Genomic DNA, 10,455 nt, shown 5'->3' with positions numbered 1-10,455 from the left:
ACACATAAAATAAAGCAGTAAAGAAAGATGAAATCATGAAATTTGCAGGTAAATGGATGGAACTAGAAACTGTTATCCTACACGAAGTAACAGACTCCGAAAAACAAAAACAAAAACAAACAAACAAACAAAAAACGTGTTCTAACTCATATGTAGATCCTAGCACCAAATCCTGATGAGTATGTATCCAGGCATAACTACAGGAACCAGGATAATGGAAAGGAACCAGGGAGATAAAGGAAAAGAAAGAACTTGAATGAGAAAAACAGTAGGAAACAGGCCTTAATAAGGGAGATATGGATAGACATTGGGTTAGTTTAAGGGAGGGGGGAGGGAAGGGTTTATGAGGAACCTAGGGGTTAAGGAGAAAGAAGCAGTTCAACAGAGGTAGGATCACGGGAGCAAGGGTATTAGTAAGGAAGAAAGGGCGGGGAAGTACAGGCACCTTAAGTGGGAAAACCATGATAGAGGGGGGAGACGATACAAGAGAGAAACAATGCCTAGCTAGTTTTAAAAACCAGAGGGAACCATATTACTCCAACAACCTACTGACAAATTATATGTAGCAGATCAAGAAATATATGTCTAGGCAAGATTTATCTGAGAACAATTGGTCTTTGCCCAAGATTTATCTACATGGAACACAGTAATTAAAAGTACTGGACTGGTGGAACTAACCTTCTTGGATGTTAAACAGGCATAGTTTGAGGCCTATACTAATTTGGTCAGAGGGACATTAAGGACAGTTTTTGCTCCTTGCCCTCTTAGGTCAACTAGCTCCAGGGGACTATGGGCATCTTTCAAAATGTCCTGTAATTTTGGTTGGTCACTTGTCCTCTTGATCAAGGAGGCCAAGGAGACCCCACCAGATGGACTTGAACCAGTGTCCAGTCTACAAAGAGGAGGGTCAACACAGAGGAATCATTTCCTCCATGCTTTCAAGGGAAGCCAGCCATGGTCAAGCAGGACCTTTGACTTTTCTTCACATAAGTGGAACTGGTAAAAGAAAGGAGCCAGGGGCTCCTCCCAAGCCCATGTGACCCCTGAGGAACAGATCCTTAAACAACCTTAAGAGTAAAAATAAATCAGTTTATCTGGAGAAACTGTATGGCCTTAAACACCCAAAAGGAAAGTATAAGCAAAGATTAAAGGGGCCAGTATAATTTTTTAAGAGTCCATATGTATAGCAAAAGGCTACATAACAAGCAACAATGCCAGACAGGTGATACCTTCCTTTGAATTTTTGGCCTGGGTGGCCCAAGGGACTCCCAGATAGTAACCCAGCATAGAACTGGGAAAATGAACAGCAGACCGCAATCTTACCTAAAGGAGTATTGACAACCGACTCCTGCTAGATGAGGAACAGCTGACCTTCCTAAAACAAAGACCTCTATATAGGCTGACTAGATTCACCAGATGGACTAGTAGAGGGGATCGGCTCGGGGTGACAACATCACAGTGGACAGTAGAAGGGATAACAGAGTATAAGGTCTCTAGTTGGGGGAGGGAGGCTATGGAAGGGTGCCATATGGGAAGTGGGTGTACAGTTGAATAAGATGGTTTGGGATGTTCTGTGTGATATACACACAAAAAAAAATCAACAAATTTTTAAAAAATGAATTATATTTGTGGAGGAAGCATAAAAATTTATGTCATGTTAACTAGTAGAGGTGATAAACATTACCATTGAAATCTACCCGAAGACTTTATAGACATACACAGGTGCCAAGGATCCAAGTACAACCGATTATGACTAGTAATAATCAGATCCATACAGATTAGAGATGCATGCACCAACACCTCAGTGTTATTAGCAAAAATAGTGAGTCTTTCTGTAAGAAACCATGTATTTTAAAATGAAATGGATATATTTTTAATGGTTAAAAACTCATTCAATTTTATGTCTTATAGGGTTTGTACTGACTTCAATACTGAATAGCTATTAATTCAACAGTGAACATAAAAATTTTATAGCCACTTTTGAAAGAGATGTATCTTTGCCCTGAAAACTCTTAATGAGTATGTTAAAGCTGTAATGAAATGCTTCTTCTAAAAAAATTAAGAAAAATTATTACTTATTTACTTCTATTAATATTCTTTTCATTTTATCGATTTTAGAAGACTTTCTTGTTTAGTAATTCAATATGTATACTACTATATTTGTATCACTTGAAATCTTTAAATCATTTTAAAATTCTTAGCATCATCAAATATTATTTCTTAATTTGTATCTACACTAGCAAACCTATTGTTACCATTCTGTTTCTGTCAATGGTAATCTCTTGTAAGCACAGTTTTCTTCTTTTATTTTGCCTGTTGGTATTCAATAAAGAAAATTTCCAGAGATCCTGGACCCTCAAAAAAAAAAAGTTCCTCAGTTGAGACTTTCCCAGTGGTTTCTCTCATGATTAGACCGAGGTAATATGTTTTGGAGAAGAACACAGACGTAAAGTTCTTTGTTCACCAAATCAATAGAAAACCTGATGTTAACCTTCATCATCTACACTTGCTGGATTTCTCCACTATAAATTGACTTTTCCCCTCCTTCTAGACTGTACTCTCTGGAATCAAATCCTTGGTTGGGATAGAAAAGAGTAAAACCCCCGCACCAGAAGATGGCCAATATCACATTATTTCTTTGCTCCAGTTCTTTCTGATTGGCCTTCTGTTTCCTTGACATGTTTCTTCCTTTTAGTGTTTTTCATTCATTTAAATTTCTAAAATTATTTCCTTTTTCTTTTGTATTTATTTCATCTTCAATTTACTTTCTTCTATATCCCCTCTCCATCCACTTTTCTCCATATTCTTTTAACATTTTCTCTTTTACTCTTTCTCCTCTTTTACATTTCCATTTGTTTTTAAAATAATTGTCTCCTCTAAGACTATATAGGGGATAGAGAGAGAGAGAGCTCAGTGGTTAAGAACAATGGTTGTTCTTGCAGAGGACCCAGGTTCAGTTCCCAGCACTTATATGGCATCTGACAATCGTCCTTAACTCTAGTTCCAGGGGATCTAACTCCCTCTTCTGGCCTCTTTGGGCACTGCACAAATGCACTTACATAAATGCAGGCAAAACACTTATGCATATAAAAATTAAATTTTCTAAATTTAATATTTACTACATAACTAACATATCTTACATAGCTAGGAAAATAACATAAAAAGGCAAAAAGAATAATATGCCCTCATTCTCACCCTATAAGCCTCACTGCCAGTACTGTTGATCATCTACTGGATTTCATTCCACTCCTGCAAGCTGTGTCCCCTCCAAGGAATGACCAATAGACCCTGTGTTGTAACTCCTAAGGGTTTTCCAGTTTTTTCAACAAGTCTTATGCATCCACAGTCATAGTTATTAAACTAAAAACTGGCTGATATGTCAAAGCAATAATCATATATCTAATGCTTTTCTTACATATAAGCATTAAAGTGACATTATGACTGAACGAGATGCATCCTACACAATCTTTTCCCTAAGACCTTTTAGCTCTTAGCATCAAGAGTGAACAATTAGTAGCCAAGAAAAAGAAGTGAGTGGGAGCCTAAGGATCTTAAGGAGGAAGCCCTTGTGAGAAGTGAACTATTCATGTGATTGGAAAGCACCAGGAAGACCCCAGGAACTTCACACCTCAGGTAGCCTATTTACAGGCCTTATGCTGTCATCAGTCTCTCAGCCTAATGATTTCCTCTCTGTCCAGGTATGATTTCTGATTTCTGGGAAGTTGATGTTCCAGGTCTGACCCAATATGCATCAAGGCTGCAAGTAAATCTGAGTCACCGATAGACTTTGGTTTTTTTTGACAAGTCCTGACAAGTCCAACAATTAATAACTTGTTTCAGATATGATCCTACATAGGAGTCCGGAAGACAGAATCAGGTGATAGAATCTTTCTCATGGTGTGACTCAGTCATCTAAAGACTTTTGTTGTTGTCAATTAAGGCTGACACCAGGAAACAAGCAGACCCTGAGTTAGGGCACAGCTAGACTGAGGAGAGGAGAGAATGCCCTCATTCAAGCTCGTTCATCCCTTTTGCTTGAATCTACACATAAGCCAAGACCCTGTACTGACACTAGGCTAAACACTATGTGAATTTATGTTCGTTCAATATGGCATTAATTTTCACTATGGCAGGAGGGGTGGTTAATGGAAATTGGGCATTTAAGGTAATAATGTGGGATAGAGTTTTCCCTTAGGGCAGAACAAAATGGTTTGATTTTCCTAGAATGTTCAACCTGGTTCTCAGGTTATCAGCAGCTAGTGTGAGGGCAGTGCAAGCACATGGGGTAAAAGCCTCAACCCAGGACCTGCAGCCAGAAGAACCTGCTAGCTCAATGGAACAGTGGTTTTAAAGAGTCCACATATTGAAGGGCTTTTCAACAATGTGGTTGCCATCTACAGTGACCAGATTGAACAAGCTTACTGTGGAAGTAACCTCAAACAAGCAAAGGTAGTATTGGGGTAGAGAGGATATTAAAAAAGGCTTCACAATAATTATGGAGTTTCTGTTTTGTTGGTTCATTCCTTCTGTACAAAAAAGGAATAAGATATGTTTATGAAGGCGGAAGGATATGGGGTATGCTAAAATAGCCTCCATGCAAACATCAGCTGAGTTGAGACTAAACAGATCACTGTTACTGCTAAGTTATGCATTGAGATTTCCCTGGGATACTCCTAGAAAATTTTCTGATGCCATAAATCTAAAAATAGAAAAGGATGGATAACCAAGAGAAACTTGCCCTTTGGAATATAGAACTACTTTAAATGGACCAATGACTTACAGAGCAGGAAGTGGCCATAGAGATTTTTAAAATTCATCTTTAAACCTAACTATAATTAACAGCTCCCAAGGACTAACAATTAGAAGTGACAGGAAGCAGAAAGAGGCTGTAGGCTGTGTAGTAAAGTTGGACCACTAAAATATTTTCTTTTAAGGGGACTTCATATGAAATGGCAATGGGAAAGATGAAGGGACACAGGAAAACTAGATCAGTACATACAAGAGTTATGCTGATATAATTTTAAAAATAAATTTGCAATTAATTACAAGCTTAGGAATAACTTTTTTAATGCTATATATATCTACACCATTTTCTTGGTTCATGTCCTTCAGGGTAATTGAAATAGAATGCTTCTATTAAAACAAATATCCAGTCAGTCCAACTTGATGTTTCTAACCTGTGATCACAGCTACCTGGAAGGCTGAGGCAGAAGTATCATAAGTTCAAAACTCTCCTGGGCTCCAGAATAATGGCCAAGTTGATAAGACCTAGTCTCAACAGAGAAACTCCAAGACTAGGAATACATCTCAATGGCAAAGAGATTACCTGGTATGTGCAAGACCCTAGTTTCAATACACACACACATCATCTCAATGGCAGAGAGATTACCTGGTATGTGCAAGACCCTAGTTTCAATACACACACACACACACACATCCAATACCTACTAGAACTCAGGTCTAATTTAAATTAAAGTATAAGTATGAACAGTGAGCAATGTCTGCTTTTTCTGTATAAGATAAATACAGAGTGTAGAATATAAAAATATAAAATATAGGTTGTAGACTTTTGAAGTTGGTTATGGATCCGTTTGGAACATTGAAAGGCATAACAACTGTTTCAGATGATATGGCAAAAAGTGTAGCAGCAAGGGCCTCTCCTGTTCAGTTTCCTCTGGTTGGCTTTTCCTGAGCCATGGGAGTTTTGTGGTGTTATTTTCGTAGAAAACGGGAAAATGAGAAAATGGAGTAATCAGAGGAATATTTTACTGTCATAGACTATCAGTTTTCTGGGGTTTGCTTTTTAGGAAAGAGTTATACATATGTGATAATATACAGTTTTAATGTGATCCAAAGAACATATGTAGTTTTCAAGTCAGCTACCTTTGTTAGAGGAAAACAAGGTTAAAAGTTCTTTTTGTTTCCAAGTCAGTATTTAGCTAATTATAAGCCTTTGTGAAATCTTCTCCCTCTGTCAAGTTGCCTTCAGAGTAACATGTGATTTTCATAGCACATTGAAATCCGCAAAGATTCAGTCAGGCACCAGGCTGTTTCATATATCCAGGACCCAACTACCATGGGAGGAGGAAAGTAATAATAACTTTGAAGATACACAAGAAATCTCAAAAGCATTAAATCTACAGTTTTTATTCTACATAGAGAAAATACCCTCTGTCAAGTTGCCTTCAGAGTAACATGTGATTTTCATAGCACATTGAAATCCGCAAAGATTCAGTCAGGCACCAGGCTGTTTCATATATCCAGGACCCAACTACCATGGGAGGAGGAAAGTAATAATAACTTTGAAGATACACAAGAAATCTCAAAAGCATTAAATCTACAGTTTTTATTCTACATAGAGAAAATAGTACGCTGTGTGTGTGTGTGTGTGTGTGTGTGTGTGTGTGTGTGTGTTACTAGGGACTGAACCTATGGCTTCATACATGCTAGACAAGTGCTCTACCACTAAGCATTAGAAATTTTGACAATACTATTAATACCACCATACTTTGAATATGATTTAAGGGTGCCTCAAAAATTTATATTTTGAAATTTTAATTCCCACTGTAAGGTATTAAGAAGATGGAAAATTACAGGGACTGGAGAGATGGCTCAGCAGTTAAGAACACTGACTGTTCTTGCAGAAGACCCAGGTTTGAATCCCAGCACCCACATGGCAGCTAACAACTGTCCACAACTCCAGTTCCAGGGGATCCAACAGCTTCTTCTGTCCTCCGTGGACATTGCATGACACAGGTGCACTTACCTACATGTAGGTAATACATGCAATACACATAAAATTAAAATAATAAAATATTTTTAAAATTTTTTTTTAAATTGCAAAAAGATGCAAAATATTAATCCAATTATAGAGTTTAGAGATGAGGCCTTTAGGAGGTAAGTTTAAATAAAGTCATTAGGGTGGAGTTCTCATGATTGAATTCTGGTAGATTAATAAGAAGGACAGACACATAGTCACACACATGCTCCCTGTCTCTTGCCAGATGATGTTCTATACAATCCCAGGATGTTCTATACAACCTGGTAGCAAAGTCCCTTGATCTTGCACCTCCAGAAGCTTGAGCTGAAATAAACATCTTTGCTTTATAAAGTATACTGCCTTATGTATTTTATTACAGTAACAAAATGGTATAATATAGATACTTGTACTTCACAGTACTGATGTATGTATTGAAAAAAATTAACATGCATAAAGGTGCTTAAAGCTGTGCCTTTTATATAATAATACTATATACAAGTGTGAGCTACTGTCATTATCACTGTAATTGTTTGTTGTAGTTCCTGATGCTGCTACTGTGAAAGAAACCATCTGTGTTGATTAGGTTTTTTTTTTTTTTGCCAACTTGACATAAACTGGAGTCACCTAGGAAAAGGAACCTCAATTGAGGAATTTCCTCTATCAGATTAGCCTGTGGCCATGTCTGTGAGTTAGTTTCTTAACTGCTAATTGATATAAGAGGGCACAGCTCACTATGGGCAGTGTCATCCCTAAGTAGGTAGGCCTGGGCTGTATAAGAAAGGTAGCTAAGTAGACTGGAGAGAAGCAAACCAGTAAGCAGCATTCCTCCATGGTCTCTGCTTCATTTCCTGCCTCCAGGTTCCTGCCTTGAGTTCCTGCCCTGACTTCCCTCAATGACAGATTGTGACCTGGGAGATATAAGATGAAATAAACGCTTTTCTCCATCAGTTGGTCTTGATCAGTATTTTATCATGGCAACAGAAATCAAACTAGAACAGCATTTTAGAGCTTCTTAAAGTTATTCCTTATTCTTTTCAGTTTTTCATCAAAGGTATTTCTAAACACAGAAGTCACTACTCTTCCTGCATGCTACCTCATCCACCAAGAGTTAAACTCTATAACAAACTGTTAATCAAAATTATACCTCAAAAGTTCTCCTGGATACAAGAAAAACTTGGCCTTTCTGGTTGACCATCCTCTCATGGCATCACTGAGACGAACTCTCTCACACGCTATTACTCACTACTGTTCTTGTAAAGACCATGGAAATACATGGACAGATCAGGAGCTCACCACTCTCTGGGAATTACTCAGCCTAGAACATATTGTTTTGATCTCCTTTGTGTGATTCAATTTCTCCTCATCCCCACACTTCTCAGTGCTTCTGAGGAGTTGCATATTACTGGCTAGCCACAGAAAATGTATTGCCTTACCCTGCTGTTAGGCAGCTGGGACTGCTGGGACAGGGTGGACTCTACAGTCACTGGCTGATTTCCACTGCAGCCTGAGTCTTCTATTTCATTCACATGACAACCTTGTGAGGAGGAAAAGAGAAGTTCACAGATGCATAATCCATCTTTTCTCTCTTATTGCTTTAGTTTGGAGGTTAGAAAGATGGCAACCAAAGACACAAGCATTCCTTTACCACTCAGTTTTCCTATTTGCATCTGCTTACTTTCTGCCAAGAATAAGTCAAACCTAGACTCTAGATGCAAGCCTTTGTATGATCAGAGGAACTTCAACATCATGGAAGTTAACTGTAGAGCCTTGCTTCCTTGATTTGACTCCTGTAACCTCTTCTTATATGTCAGTTATTCACATTCATGGCCATATCCAGAGTCTTTTTGTCACCTAAAACTGTTCCACCTGTGTCATCTTCTCTTCACATATATTCTGTGGCTCCTTTTGTTCCACTGGGAACTTTTCCTTCCTTGTCTTTATCGTTTGTATTTCTTAGATCTCTTAATTTCCCCCTATTTATCAGGCTCTTCTAGCACAGTTATCTCCTCTGACTGGCCTGGGAGCTATGATTCATTATTTCAAGCACTATCTTTCCACACTCTTACTCCATCTTGACCTGGTACCACCTTAAAAATTCATACTCTTCTGCTCCAGGAGTTTTTGGTACCACAACAGATTTTTTTCTGAAGATCCTAGCTGGCTTCTACTCTCATCCACCTCTATAACCTTGGACATCTCTTTCCATTGATCACTTCCCTAACTTCTGAATCTTCTCTAATGAGAACATGCTCAGACCTCTCTTCATTTAGGGAAAAGTCTCTGAACTCTGCCTCTCTGTTTTCTGTCCACTCTCTCCTTCTCTTCCTAAGGATTTTTTAATGAATACTCTGTATTTACCATCTTCATTTTCTCTTCTCATACACAGCACAATCTGCTTCTGTTTCCTGAGCACATCCTTTCCTACCCTGTCTGTACCTCTGTTATAACTAATCATTGTACTGTAACCATCACTACACATAAGGATATCAAGCCAGAGTACCTTGTCTGTCTTAGCTATGCAGCTGCAGAGCCTAGCACAGTGCTTGATTGATAGGAGGTGCTCAATAAACGAATTATGTCACAAACACTTACTGAGCACCTACTAGGAACCAAGCACTATATCGGCTCTGTTGTAATCCACAACACCTGAACCCTAATCTGTCACAAAACCCATGTTCAATCACCACTGATTCTCACAGACACTTTCTCCCCTTTGAAAATATCAAGATGATATATTCAGTTATGCCACAACCCCTGCTCTGTGCTGGGCCTTACAAGAATTCAAAACTTGTTGAATGGGCTTGATAAATCTCAGTAGAAACAAAAAGGCTAATTGTGAGAAGTTGCTCATATTAATGGTCACAGAGGAGTCTGTTCTGGAGCCTGGTAACATACAGAGGGCTTTCCAGGCTTTCAGAACCATTTCTGAAAAGCAACACATTCACTTGCATCTCTATCTCAACACAACCGTTTTACCAAGCCTGTGTATAACCTCTCCCTGTCCCTTCTCAACTTCTCTCTTCTTCCGCCAGGGATTTTTCTCCTCTACCTTCAAAGCAGTGCAAAAGTCTTTTTCTGTTATGCTCACAGTATGAAGAAATACTAACATTAGAAGTACTCTTGACCCCCAGGATCCATTTCACATTTTTCCATTACACTTGTCCCTAAGCAAGCTACCTTTCCTAGCTCTGTTTAATATGTAGACTGGTTCCCATGTCAAGTGGTCAGAAAGCATAGCATATGTGTTGGAATTGCCAAAGAAAGGCTTCATGGACAAGTAAGGAGACACAAAGGACAGCTGGTGATTGCAGTTCAGCAGATGGAAATGTTCTGGATGGACATGAATATTTTCCATCTTTTAGTGTTTCATGTTTTTCTTTTTTTAAAATAGGAAACATGTATATAATGCTAGATAGAGAGATGCAAAGTGAAAGTGTTTGTCCCACTTCAAGTCTTTTAGATAGACCCAATGAAGGGGCACCCCAGTTGCCTCACCCTGCATCCCTGTTCAGCATGGAGAGTGGTCTGTGCTCCAATTCCCTCTCAGCAATTTGGGTAAGCTCTTCAAGGGATGGTATGATAAGAATAGGAGGTAGGAATTGGATAGGCAGTTAGGGTAAAAAGACCTCAAAGAAAAGTGGCCAGTTTCTTGGCTAAAACTCACAATGTCCTTGGGCCTCTTAGCAACCTACTCT

The 10,455-nt window shown here is 38.6% G+C and overlaps 1 long non-coding RNA gene across 4 annotated transcripts in view; it reads right to left on the bottom strand.

Moving 5' to 3' along the window:
* Positions 1-10,455, bottom strand: part of LOC103737834 — an 80,448-nt gene that overhangs the window by 58,143 nt on the left and 11,850 nt on the right. For 2 of the 4 annotated variants that reach the window (XR_607417.2, XR_607418.2), the window contains exon 5: positions 8,194-8,294. The exons of the other annotated variants lie outside the window; for them this stretch is intronic. This is a non-coding gene — a long non-coding RNA (uncharacterized LOC103737834). The remainder of the gene's footprint in view (positions 1-8,193; positions 8,295-10,455) is intronic. 4 annotated transcript variants of the gene reach the window in all.

The sequence above is a fragment of the Nannospalax galili genome, unplaced genomic scaffold, assembly GCF_000622305.1.
Source record: "Nannospalax galili isolate Female #2095 unplaced genomic scaffold, S.galili_v1.0 scaffold238, whole genome shotgun sequence".
Lineage (NCBI taxonomy): Eukaryota > Metazoa > Chordata > Mammalia > Rodentia > Spalacidae > Nannospalax > Nannospalax galili.
This window is presented reverse-complemented; position numbering and strand designations above follow the sequence as displayed.